This window comes from Gossypium raimondii, chromosome 7 (assembly GCF_025698545.1).
Source record: "Gossypium raimondii isolate GPD5lz chromosome 7, ASM2569854v1, whole genome shotgun sequence".
NCBI lineage: Eukaryota > Viridiplantae > Streptophyta > Magnoliopsida > Malvales > Malvaceae > Gossypium > Gossypium raimondii.
The window spans coordinates 17,808,889-17,822,924 of NC_068571.1; the positions used below are offsets into that span (position 1 = coordinate 17,808,889).

Below are 14,036 nucleotides of genomic sequence, written 5' to 3' on the forward strand. Positions count from 1 at the left end.
AAGTTGAGGAATGAGATCACTGGTTTCCAACAAATGGATGATGAGTAATTGTATGAGGCATGGAAAGGTACAAAGAATTATTATGAAAGTGCCATCATCATGGAATCCCACATTGCATACAACTTGAGACATTTTATAATGGTCTCAATGCTCACACAAGGATGGTAGTGGACGCTTCTGCTAATGGTGCTTTCCTTTCTAAATCTTATAATGAGGCTTATGAAATCATTGAGAGAATTGCCAACAAAAATTATCAATAGCCAACCAATCGAGCAGTGTTAGGAAGACGAGTCATTTGAATACATGAAATAGACACTCTTACTTCACTCGCATCTCAAGTATCATCAATATCCTTAATGTTAAAAAATCTTACTACTAATGGGTGTAATAGTTTTGCAGTACAACCACGGAATCAATTTAAAAATGTAGCCTGTGTTTATTGTGGGGAAGGACATTTGTTCAAAGAATGTCCATCGAACCCAGAATCTGTCTATTACATGGGTAACCAGAACCAAAATCGAGGAAGTCAAGGGCTGCAATCCAAGTTCTATAACCCATCATGGTGAAACCACCCGAATTTTCCTGGAGTAACCAAGGGGAATGAACTAGTAACAATTATGTCTAACCTAGATCGGCCCAGCCACCTAGTTTTTCCCAACAAGCTCAGAAACCAACCCAACCTGAAGCATCTAATAGCCTAGAGAATCTATTGAAGGCATACATGGCGAAAAATGATGCCTCTCTAAGGAATTTGGAAAATCAAGTGGGTCAGCTTGCAACTGAAGTCAGAAACCGACCACAAGGTGTTATACCTAGTGATACGGAGAGTCCGAGGAATCTAGGGAATGAGCATTGTAAAATGCTAACATTGATGAGTAGAAAGACTTTAGAGCCCAATTCCATCAAAGTTAAGAAGAAGCCAGCTGACGCTCAAGACTCAGAGGAAGTTGAACAGAGTGTTGAAATTCTAGTTTCATTGGAAATTGAATCCACAAAATTCGACAAGGTAACTTCTAAACCAACTAATTCTGATCAACTAATAACTCCGTTAGATGCAGAATTGCCACAGAAAATGAATCAACCAATTCCAGTAAAGAAACCTCCACCACCCTACCCTCAAAGACTTCAGAAGCAGAAGTAGGAAATTTAATTCAAGAAGTTCCTAGATGTACTCAAGCAACTTCATATCAACATCCCGTTGGTTGAAGCACTTGAACAGATGCCGAACTATATCAAATTCATGAAGGATATCCTGTCTAAAAAATGAAGGCTTGGAGAATTTGAGACGGTAACCCTAACGAAGGAATGCAGTGCATATCTTCAAGACAAACTACCCCTAAAATTCAAGGATCCTAGATGTTTTACCATACCTTTCAATATTGGAGTAACATATTGTGGTAAGGCACTATGTGACTTGGGTGCGAGTATCAACTTGATGCCAATGTCAATATTTAGGAAGTTAGGGATAGATGAAGTTAGACCTACTAGGGTTACACTTCAATTAGCAGATCAATCCTTAGCACATTCAGAAGAAAAAATCGAGGACGTATTGGTACGTGTAGACAAATTTATCTTTCTTGCTGACTTTGTGATTCTAGACTTTGAAGCAGACAAAGAGGCGCCAATCATCTTAGGAAGACCATTCTTAGCAACCAGAAGGACCCTTATTGATGTACAAAAGGGCGAGCTTACTATGCATGTTCAGGATAATCAGGTAACATTTAATGTTTTTAAGTCCATGCGATTTTCTGACACAATTGATGATTGTTCTGCAATGTCCAATTTAGAGGATTTAATCGTGGAGAAGGAACTCAATTATGTTGAAGACATATTAGAACAAATTTTGACATCAGATCCTCCAAATAATGAAGAGGAGGGTGAATACTTAGCTTTGTTAGAAGCTAAATTAAGGGGATTTAATCCGCAATCCCGCTTTGAATCTTTGGAGTTAGAGAAAAGGGATTATACCCAACCAAAAGCGTCAATCGTGGAGCCACCTAAATTAGAACTGAAGGTACTTCCCTCACATTTGAAATATGTTTATTTAGGTAACTCTTCTAGTCTGCCTGTGATTGTTTCAGTAGAATTAACTACTGAGTAAGAAGAGAAACTCATCCTGGTGTTGAAACAATTTAATAAGTCTATCAGATGGACCATAGCTGATATTCCCAAAATTAGTCCATATGTATGCATGCACAAGATTATCTTAGAAGATGGAAAAAAAGGGACGATTGATGGACAACGAAGACTAAACCGTATCATGAAGGACGTAGTCAAGAAAGAAATCATCAAGTGGTTAGATGCGGGTATAATTTACCCTATCTCAGATAGTTCATAGGTAAGTCCGGTCCAGTGTGTGCTAAAGAAAAGAGGTATCACGGTCATTGAAAATGAGAATAACGAGGTAATACTGACTAGAACAGTTACGAGATGGAGAATTTGCATCAATTACTGGAAGCTGAACAAGGCAACCAGGAAAGATCACTTTCCTTTGCTGTTTTTAGACCAGATGCTGGATAAACTTGTAGGACGAGACTATTATTGATTTCTCGATAGATTCTCGAGGCATAATCAGATTATAGTAGCGCCGGAATATCAACACAAGACAATATTCACCAGCCCATACGGTACATTTGCATTTAGGCGCATGCCATTTGGTTTATGTAATGCACCTGCTACATTTCAAAGATGTGTATGATGTTTATTTTTACTAACATGGTTAAGAAATATTTGGAAGCTTTTATGAATTATTTTTTAGTATTCAGAGATACATATGATGATTGCCTAGCCAATCTAGCCAAGGTACTAAGGCGATGTGAAGAAACAAACCTTGTACTTAAACTGGGAAAAGTGCCATTTCATGGTACAAGAAGGTATTGTTCTAGGGAATCGGATAACAAGACATGGAATCGAGGTAGAAAAAGCAAAGGTAGATGTTATTGAGTAACTCCCACCTCTAATATTTGTAAAGGGTGTTAAGAGCTTTCTGGGCCACGCCGGTTTCTATCGAAGATTCATTAAGGACATCTCCAAAGTTGCTAAACCCTTATGCAAATTATTGGAGAAGGACACGTCGTTTAAATTTGATGAGGAGTGCTTAAGAGCTTTCAATGATTTGAAGAGTCGGTTAGTCTCGACACCCATAATAGTCACACCAGACTGGGATTTACCATTTGAATTGATGTGTGACACAAGTGACTTCGCAATCGGAGCTGTCATGGGTCAATGAAGGAACAAAGTTTTTCATCCCATCTACTATGCGGGTCAGACTCTGACAGGAGCTCAACTGAATTACACAGTAACAGAAAAAGAGTTACTTGCAATTGTGTTTGCTTTTGACAAGTTTCGATCTTATCTTATAGGTACCAAAGTGACTATTTATACGAACCACTTGGCAATTAAGTATTCACTTGCCAAGAAAGACGCTAAGCCAAGACTGATCCGATGGGTACTTCTACTTCAAGAGTTCGATCTAGAAATTCAAGATGGAAAGGGAGTGGAAAACCAAGTAGCGAACCACTTGTCCAGATTGGAGCCGCAAGAAGGGAACTCTCCTCTTATACCATTTCGAGAGACGTTTCCAAATGAACACATACTGAAGGTAAATCATGTCCATAATACCCCTTGGTTTGCTGATATTGCTAACTTTTTAGATTGTGGTTTGATGCCGATTGATAAGACGTATCATCAAAAGAAAAAGTTTCTTCACGATGTAAAGTACTACTTCTGGGAAGAACTATATTTGTTTAAAAAGTGTGTAGATCAAATGATCAGGAGATGTGTGGTAGAAGATGAAGTACATAAGATTTTATACCATTGTCACTTAGCTCCGAGTGGGGGACACTTCGGAGGTACACGTACTGTAGCCAAGGTATTGCAAGTCGGATTCTTTTGGCCAACACTATTCAAAGATGCATATGCTTATGTAAAGAGTTGTGATCGATGTCAAAGGGTCGGAAATGTCACCAACAGAAATGAGATGCCTTGAACAAACATCATTGAGGTAGAATTATTCGATGTTTGGGGTATTGACTTTCTCGGTCCTTTCCCTTTGTCTTTTGGTCACAAGTACATATTAGTAGTAGTAGATTATGTGTCTAAGTGGGTTGAGGCAGAGGGATATCTGACAAACGATGCTAAGATTGTAATGAAGTTTTTGTAGAAACATGTGTTCATAAGGTTTGGAACCCCAAGAGCCATCATCAGTGATGAAGGGTCCCATTTGTGAACAAGTGGTTGAAATGGTTATTAGATAAAACATGGAGTGAAACACAAGGTCGCTACAGCTTACTATCCACAGACAAATAGGCAAGCTGAACTGGCAAACAAGGAGATCAAAGGCATATTTGGGAAGGTAGTTTGCCCGAACCGACGAGATTGGTCCAAAAGACTGGATGATGCTTTATGGGCTTACAGGATAGCATACAAGACACCTTTAGGGATGTCACCCTATAGGTTAGTCTTTGGGAAAGCTTACCATCTACCCTTGGAGTTAGAACATAAAGCTTACTGGGCTCTCCAATTACTTAACTTGGATCTTAAAAGTGCCAAAGAGAAATGGATGCTTCAACTTAACAAGTTAGAAGAATTCCGAATGTCTTCATATTAGAATGCTAAATTACTTAAGGAGAGACTCAAGAAATGGCATGACAAGCACATTCGAGTTCGAGAATTTGAAGCAGGTTAGCAAGTATTGTTATTCAATTCTAGATTAAGGTTCTTTCAAGGTAAGTTAAAATCACATTGGTCCGGTCCATTTATGATTCATCAAGTCTATCCATACGGAGTTGTTGAACTTCAAGGTAAGGGAGGTAACTTTTGGGTTAATGCTCAACGCTTGAAACATTACTGGGGAGATAAAATTGAACGGAATTAAATCTCGTTCATTTTATAAGATACTTAATTTTTCTTGTTTTTCTGTTTGAATAATGATTTAAGGTATATTTTCGGGATTAGTATGTTTAAATAAATTCTGTTTAGGAGATTGGAACTTAAGCGAGACCACTTGTGACCTCTCCAATCTTTCTTGAGAATTGATTTTAACATAATTTCCCAAGAAATTATTCCCTAAATGACAAAATAAATTTTTAGTTTTTTTAAATAAAAGGGTCAATTCTGATCCAAGTTTTATGTTGCAACTCAATTTTGAATTTTCATTAAGTCTAGGAACTTAATTGAATTATTTTAAAAATTTGGTTGCTCTTTTGTAAATATTAAAATTAGATGCCTCTTTTGTAAATATTTTCAAAAAGTATCTAGAATAAATGTTTTAGTTCAATAAAAAAGAAAAGAAAAAGAAAAGATGATAATTATTAATATATAATTATATTCATTATGATATATATTAATTATTATCAACTTTATTTAGAGTTAGAATTAGTTTTAATTAATCATATTTTATTCGATAAGTTTTTATCTTAAGAAATTAATAGAAAATAATAATTTAATATGCATTATATTAATTATTAATTGTTTTTTTACTTTGAGTAGAATTAGAACTTAGAATTTTTAAGAATTCATACACCATTCCCTCCAAAAGCACCAAAACCCTTAAGTGCCGAAACCTTCTAACAATTCCCTAGCCACAGCATCGCCCAACTGATTGGTCAGCAGCACCCCATGTGCGCCCACACCAGGCTTGCTCAACGATCCACACGTTGCTGCCTTGCATACCTAAGCGCACACCACCCTTTCACCCATCCTTAGCCAAAAACCCCTTAACCTATTTTAATTTGCCATCTTTTGATTCAAAATTATTTTTCTTAAGAGCTCTTAATTTTTACAAAAAAGGTGGTAAGACCAATTTTTCTTCTAAATTTTAATTTTATTATCTAATTTTTCAATTTATTGAATTATTAATATTGTATATTAATTAAATTTTTGAGAAAATAATTGTTACCATCTTATGATCAGGTTAATCATGCCTCGCAAGAGAACTCGTGCATCTGCCCAAATTGATGAATCACAAAACAAGTTCCACTGTGAAGAAGCCAAAGTAAGATACGAGAGTATCTTCAAGAATCAACAGATGCATCTAGAGAAAGGTTTCACATTGAAAGAAAGCAACTATATTGGTTTTATGGCGCGTATTCGTCAGGTTGCTAAAACTCTCAATTGGGAGTTGTTTTGTGAGAAGAGACCTAGTGTGGATGAGGAGTTAGTGCGCGAATTCTATGCGAATTTAACCTCAAGCGAGTTGACGAAAGTTCTAGTTCGCGGAATCAAGGTACCAATAACTTCAAACGTTATTAATGAGTTTTTTGAATTGCCTGATTTTGAAAACGACGAATATTCCTCCTTGATGAGCAATATAGAGTCCGAAAATTTGCATGAAATTCTCGAGGAACTTATAGTTCAAGGTTCTAAGTGGACTGTGTCAAAGCAAGGAATCCACTCTTGTCGAAGAGAATATTTGACACCACTCGCAAAGGTATGGTTCTACTTCATCCGATTCAGCCTTACGCCTAGCTCACATGGGACTACAATCTCATTAGAGCGAATGGTCTTATTATACTTGATTTTAACTGGGAAGACCATTGATGTGGGAAAAACCATCCTGAGGGAAATGCAGAATTGTATCGTTAGACGTTCACATTCTGGCCTAGCTTACTTTCCCTTTAGTATAACAATTCTGTGCTTGAAAGCTAAAATTCATATAAACATAAAGAAGATAGGCTATAGCCAGGGCACAATTACAGATTGGGACCTCTATCGAATAGCTGGAGACTCTGTTCTACAGTAACGAGTTGAAGAAAGTGAGGATCCTGAAAATCCCACAGAGATTGAGCTAGTGCAATCAGCTGAAGTCCCTGATAAGGTGGAACCAATGGAACCAAAAGTTGAGCCTGATATCGAGGCTTCAATGTTCAGAGCTCAACCACCTCGCCCAGATATTTGGGATGAGCTTTCAAAGTTAATGGACATAATGCAACATATGCAGTGGCAACAACAAGCTTACTGGAAATACTCAAAAATAAGGGATGACTCGATGAGAAGTGCTCTTACGAAAATATACAATGACCCATTTATTTTTGTGCCTAAGTTTCCAGATTACATATTTGAACCATGGAGCCCATTATTGAAAAAGAAGCGAAGCGATTCATGCAAAGACAATAATGATGGAGCAAAAGATGAGTCGAATTCAGAAGGATCTGTAAATAAATAAAGGGGGATCTCGACTTTATTTTATTTATGTTCTTAGGTTATTTAAAGATAATTAGGAATTTTTGCATAATAAAACAAGAGATGGAAATCTTAATAAAATTGAATAAGTCGCAAAGTATAAAGTGTGGCAATAGATATATACATGTCTAGGATTGGATTTAGAAAGAGCTTGGTACTTAAACAGTCAAATTGACTCACCTCCTCTTTTCTAGAATCCTACCTGGTGTATAGTATCTATTCACTTTAAACATTGAGAACATTGTTCATTTTAAGTAGGGGGACCGAAAAATTGAAATTATTTTCACTCAGAATAAATAGTTCTTTTAATTATGATTAGGATATATTTTGTTCAATAATTTGAAATTTTGTTATGTATGCTAAACTTTAGTAAAAATAAAGTTATATTATTTCAATAAATTGTTATGTTAGCTGAATAATGACATAAATGTATTTTTAATAAAGCATGCAAATCGTACCATAAAATTTTTAGTTCCTTAAGAAAGGTAGGCATGCATGAAAGTTTAAGTCTCTAGAATTGACGAAGTAGTTTCTTAAGGTGAAATCCTAGGAAGCATGAAATGTTGAAAATGATTTAGAAAACTCTTGTTTGGACCGTTTGAGCCTTCCAAGCCAAACTTTATGGAATTTTATCGTTTGAAACCCAACTTTAAGACTATATGGCCTAATTTTATTTGAACCCTTGCAATATTTAGCTATCAATCCTCTCTTAATTATCTTTAAATTGTCCCAAACACTAGACTCAGTACTATTCAGAATATTCTTTGTAAATAAGTTTGGGGGAGTTGAAAGAAGTATCAAATGCTCTAAAAATTGTAGTACATACAGTAAAATGTGCAAAAAAAAAAAAAAGAGAGAGCACATGTACTTGAAAGAAAAAAGGAGTATGTGAAAGCAAAGTAAGTTAATGTATTGAGGGAAATTATTCCAAAGGTCCGATTGAAGCTGAGTCTAGGGTTTAAAAGCTTAAATTTATCTATCTTTTACCTACCTCTAGCCTAGCTACATTACAACCTTTTTAAAGACCTATTGATTCAAGTTTTCTATGCTACCTACATTAGTGGAGAGAAATTGCTATGTTCAACATATGAAGGCATAAGTTAAACTTAATTATTGCAGCTTAATCTTGAATAAGGAAATAAAATCAAATTGGTAAGGGTTAACATGTTCTTGTTATGGAAACACTTAGTCCAATTGTGCTATCATAATAGTTGTTGAGATTAATTTGAACGATATGTAAACTTAAGTAGCATAACTATAAAATTTCTTGTTTTTTAGCATAAGTATATTAAATTCATAATTTTGGGAAGAATTTTATTCTGAAATAATTTTTCAAAGGTGTTTTCTGAGTAATTCTTTTTAACTTGTGCATTACTTGGGATGAGCAATGAATTAAGTTTGGGGGTGTGGAAACACGGAAATTTACACATTTTTACATACCCTTTTTAACTTAAAATCATACAGTTTCGATAAAATTCTTGTCAAAAAAACTAATTAATTTTTACAAAATAATTAAAGTGCACTTAAAATATGAACATGTTGAATTTTAGTAAATTTTATAATTAATTTTTATGAATTTCGGTTATTTTCGATAGATTTTCACAAAGGGCGAAAAATGGCTCGACAGACACTACTAGAAGCACAAAACCGAGAAGTAATTTGAAGTATCCAGGTGAACTAAATTTCAGCCTAAGACGGTCCAAAATTATATGTATTAATTCACAATATAATTAATTTTCATTTATATCCAATTTAATTTGGGTTAATAAATTATTATTAATTAATTATGAGAAAGTGGTCTAGTTGAACTAAACCGAGTGAACCGAACCGACCAAGAAATGGACAGCCCAAAAACCGTCCCAAGAGCTGACCCAAATCAGCTTATTAGTTGATTATTAAAGTTTCAAAGAGGCCCTTGAAGACTTGTTCAAGTTGCATTCAAACCCCTCCACAATTTGTGGCTTCATAGATTTTCCCTAAGCCTAAATTAGTAAAGTTGAAACTATCAACCTTGCCACATGTGTGGCCGGCCAAGGGAGGGCTCTTTGGCAGATAATTTTAGCTATTTTTAGCAGCCCTCCTTAGCTATAAAAACTCCCTTAGGCTAGTCATTTTAGAAACACACCTCAAGCATTCACATCTTCCCTCTCTTCTCTCCACTTTCTCTCTTTTTTCCATTCCAAAATTCCCTTGCTCTTTTGTCGATTTCTCCTCTTGGGAAAGGGGCATTCATCAGCTATTTGTAGAAGCAATTAAGTGTTCATAGAATCCTTGGTCGACGAGGACAACGGAGAAGGAAGAACGGAGACACTAGTCAAGCCACAAAAAAACATCGGATTTGATTCTTGTTCCCTATCTCTTTAATTTCTATTGTTGTTATGCTTAACATATCTATGGATATTTACGTTGTTGGAATGGTTAATTTAATCAATTTAACTTGAATTTAATTCGTGTTATGTTGTTATAGGCCTCGGTAAGATGCTTGATTAAGTAAAATCATGACTAAGTTATTCTTGCATTACAATTGTTAGGTAACTAATGAATTAATTATTTAAACGGATTGAAATTGTAATTAATGGACACAGTACTTAATAAGTACATGTTTAATCATCTAAGGTAGCTGAGGTTAGATTAGCAACGATATCTGGCGATACATTTGCCTTGCAGAACTTGCAAGATTACTGTGATTAAACTGTTTCAAGGTATGGATACTTTGTTACCTCCCATAGTCTTTTATGTGCTTATTAAATCGAGTTAATTGTTTGAATTGACATAGGGATATGTACAAGAGATTATTTCGATTTAATAAGTATGTATGTGCAATAACATATTTGCCTATTAAGATTTGTTTAATCGGTTGAATTGACATAGGGATATAGTCAAGAGATAAATGGATTTTGGTAGGAGAGTATGTTCATAAGTTAGCAAATTACCGAGTTGCCGTGAACTTATTCGTAAAAATATAAACACGAGTTTAATAATTCTAAGTTAAGAAATGTAATTAATCTAACACAATTATGTCATCTTGATTAAAATCGTATTTTGAAATCGTGCATTTGAGATTTATTTATTTAGTTTACTTAGTTTAAAATCTTAGTTTTTAATCACCCTCTTCAAACAAAGTATATTTCTTCACCAAAGTGTTTTAAATAGCATTCATAAATAATTCTTTTCACAGTCCCTGTGGGTACAATAACTCGACATTTACTTGTCACTTTATTACTTGTTGCGATTGTGTACACTTGCACATTTCGGTCGTTCCAACCTGACATGACAACCTCAACATTCAGAACTCAATCGCCTCGCCTAGATCTTCGAGATGAGCTGTCAAAGTTGATGGACATAATACAATATATGCAGTGGCAGCAATAGGCTTACTGGAGATATTCAGAAATTCGGGATGACCAATGAGAAGCGCTCTTACGAAAATATTCAATAACCCATTTATTTTTGTGCCTGAGCTTCCAGATTTTATATTTGAACCATGGAGTCCAATATTGAAGAAGGAACAAAGCAATTCATGCAAAAAAAAAGAACACGATGGAGAAAAAGATGAGTCGAATTCTGAGGGATCTGCAAATAAATAAAAAAGAGGGATCTTTATTTTATTTTATTTTCTTTCCTAGGTTATTTAATGTTTTAAGATTAGATTCTATTAGGATTTTTATTTTTCGCATAATAAAACAAGAGGTGGAAATCATAAATAAAAATGAACAAGTTTTAAAATAAGAAGTGTGGCAATAGATATATAAATGACTAAAATTGGATCTAGAGAGAGCTTGTTACTTATGCAGTCAAATTGACTTACCTCCTCTTTTCTAGAGTCCTACCTAGTGTATAGTATCTATTCACTTCTAACAATGGGGACATTGTTCATCTTAAGTAGGGGGGATCGAAAAATTAAAATTATTTCCTCTTAAAATAAAAATTTCTTTTAATTATGGTTAGGTTATATTTTATTCAAGAATTTAAAATTTTGTTAAGTATGCTAAACTTCAATAGGAGTAAAGTTCTATTATTTTAGTAATTTTTATGTTAGCTGAATTATGACATAAATATACTCTTAATAATTTTAGTCCCTTAGGAAAGCTAGGCATGCATGAAAGTTTAAGTGTCTAGAATTGACTTAGTAATTTCTTGAGGCAAAATTCTAAGAAGTATGGAATGTTGAAAATGATTTAGGCAAATTTTTGTTTGGATCGTTTGAGCCTTTCAAGCCAATCTTGATGAATTTTTATCCCTTGAAACCCAACTTTGAGACTATATGGCCTAATTCTATTTGAACATTTGCAATTTTTAGCCATCACTTTTCTCTTAATTAACTTTAAATTGTCCCAAACACTAGACTCAGTACTATTCAGAATATTCTTTGAAAATAAGTTTGGGGGAGTTGAAAAGAAGTATCAAATGCTCAAAAAAAAAAAAGAGCATATGTACTCAGAAAAAATAGATGTACAGAAGATCATGTAAAAGCAAAATGAGTTGGTGTATTGAAGGTAATTATTTCGAAGATCCGATGCAAGATGAGTCTAGGGTATTTTAGCCTAAATTTATCTATCTTTTACCTACCCTTAGCCTAGCCACGTTACAACCTATTTTAAAAACCTATTGATTCAAGTTTCTGTGCTACCTACATTAGTGGAGAGAAATTGCTATGTTCAACATATGAATGCATAAATTAAACTTGACGATTGCAACTTAATCTTAAATAAGGGAATAAAATCAAATTGGTAGGGATTTAATATGTCTTTATTAAGAAAGCGTTTAGTCTATTTTTGCTATCATAATAATAATTGAGATTAATTTGAACGATATGTATACTTAAGTAGCATAAATCTCAAATTTCTTGTTCTTGGGCATAAGTATACTAAATTCATAATTTTTTAAAGAATGTTTTCTAAAGGAATTTTTCAAAGGTGTTTCCAAGAAATTATTTTCAATTTGTGCATTACTCGGGATGAGAAATGAATTAAGTTTGGGGGTGTGGAAACACGAAAATATATAGACTTTTTCATGCCCTTTTTAACTCAAATTCATGCAATTTCGTAGTAATTCTTGTCGAAAAACATAATATAATTATAAAATAATTAAATTGTACTTAAATTATGAACATATTTAATTTTAATTAATTTTATAATAAATTATAATAAATTTTGATTTATTTTCGACAAATTCGCACAAAGGGTGGAAATTGGCTCAGCAAACACTGCTAGAAGCACAAAACCGTGAAGCAATTTTTGAAGCATCGAGGCGAATTAATTTTTCAGCCTAAGACGGTCCAAATTATGAATATTAATTCATAATATAGGTATTTTTAATTATATCCAATTTATTTTTGATTAAAAATTATTATTAATTATATTATGAACGGAGGCCCAATTGTGCTAAACCAAAAAACTGATCAAACCGAGCAAATGGGCTGCCTAAAACCGTCCAACATGCTGACCCAATCAGCTCAAATTAGCTGATTATTTGACTTGAAAATAAGCCCTTGAATTTTCCTTAAAATTGCATTCAAACCCCTCCACCTTTTGTGCTTTTAAAGATTCATCCCAAGCTAAATTTAGCAAGTTTGAAACATTCAAGCCTGCCACATGTGTGGCTGGCCAAGGGGGGCATATGGCTGCTGATTTTTTGCTATTTTTAGCAACCAATACCACCTATAAATACCCCCTTCAACCATTCATTTAATCACATCTTTGGCAATTTCTTTCTTATCCCTTCCTTGCCGATTTCCCTATTAGAAAAGAGCCCTTCAACCACATTTGGTAGCAGCATTAAAGTGCTTTTAGAAGCCTCGGTTCAACAGGAACGAGCGGAGAAGGAGAAGCAAAGCAAAATAGTCAGGCTTCGGGGAAACACTAGATTTGATTCTAGTTTCCTATCCTTTAACTTTTATTGTTGTTGTTATGAACATGTCTATGAATATTTGTTATGTTATTATTTTAAATTTAATTAACATGGGTTAAATTTAATTCGTGTTAGGCTGACTGCATTTCGTCTACTTAAGTTATTAAAATTGGGTTTATATTGTTATAGGTCTTGGTAAATTGTTTGATTAAGTAAAACCATGATTATGTTATACTTGAATTATAATTGTAAGGTAACTAATGAATTAATTATTAATCGTATTGAAATTGTAATTAATTGACATGATACTTACTCAAGTGCAATTTTACTCTTATAAGGTAACGAGGGTTAAATTAGCGACGGTAGTAAACGGTATATTAGCCTTACATAACTTGCAAGATTATTGTGATTAAACTGTTTCAATGTAGGTATATATTGTTACTTCACTTAATCTTTTACTTGCTTATTTAAATTGATTAATTGTTTGAATTGGCATAGTAATATGTTCAAGAGATTAGTTAAATTAGTAAGTCTGTATGTGTTATACTAAATTAGTTAGTCTGTATGTGCTATAGTTCACAAATTACCAAGTTGCTGTAAATTTGTTCGTAAAAACATGATGTAACATCCCAAAATAGGGCCTAGTCGGAACAGTAGTTTCGGGACCACAAATATGACGAGAAAAAATTTATTTTTATTATATTTTTATGGTCTACAATTTCACGGAATGATTTTGTGAAAATTTTGTTCAAAAATTTCGACGTTTGGGCACTCAATTTAGTCAAAAGGACTAAATTGTAAAAAGTGCAAAACTTGAGTTCTATAAGCTAGAGGTGTCTAATTATTATGAAATTCTATATTGGAGGTCCTTAAATGGAATTATACCATTATATTTTCATGGACAAAAATGGGCATGCATAGATAAAAATAACTAAAGTTTTAATGAAGGGCATTTTAGTCATTTGGTAATAAAAAGAATTAAAAAGGGAAAAAGATGGCAAAAT

At 33.9% G+C, this 14,036-nt stretch overlaps 1 non-coding gene across 1 annotated transcript; it reads right to left on the minus strand.

Moving 5' to 3' along the window:
* Positions 1 to 106, minus strand: LOC128042645 (small nucleolar RNA R71). The gene has a single exon (XR_008198160.1). It is a non-coding gene; the product is annotated as a small nucleolar RNA R71 (small nucleolar RNA).
* Between the last annotated feature and the right edge of the window lie 13,930 nt (positions 107 to 14,036).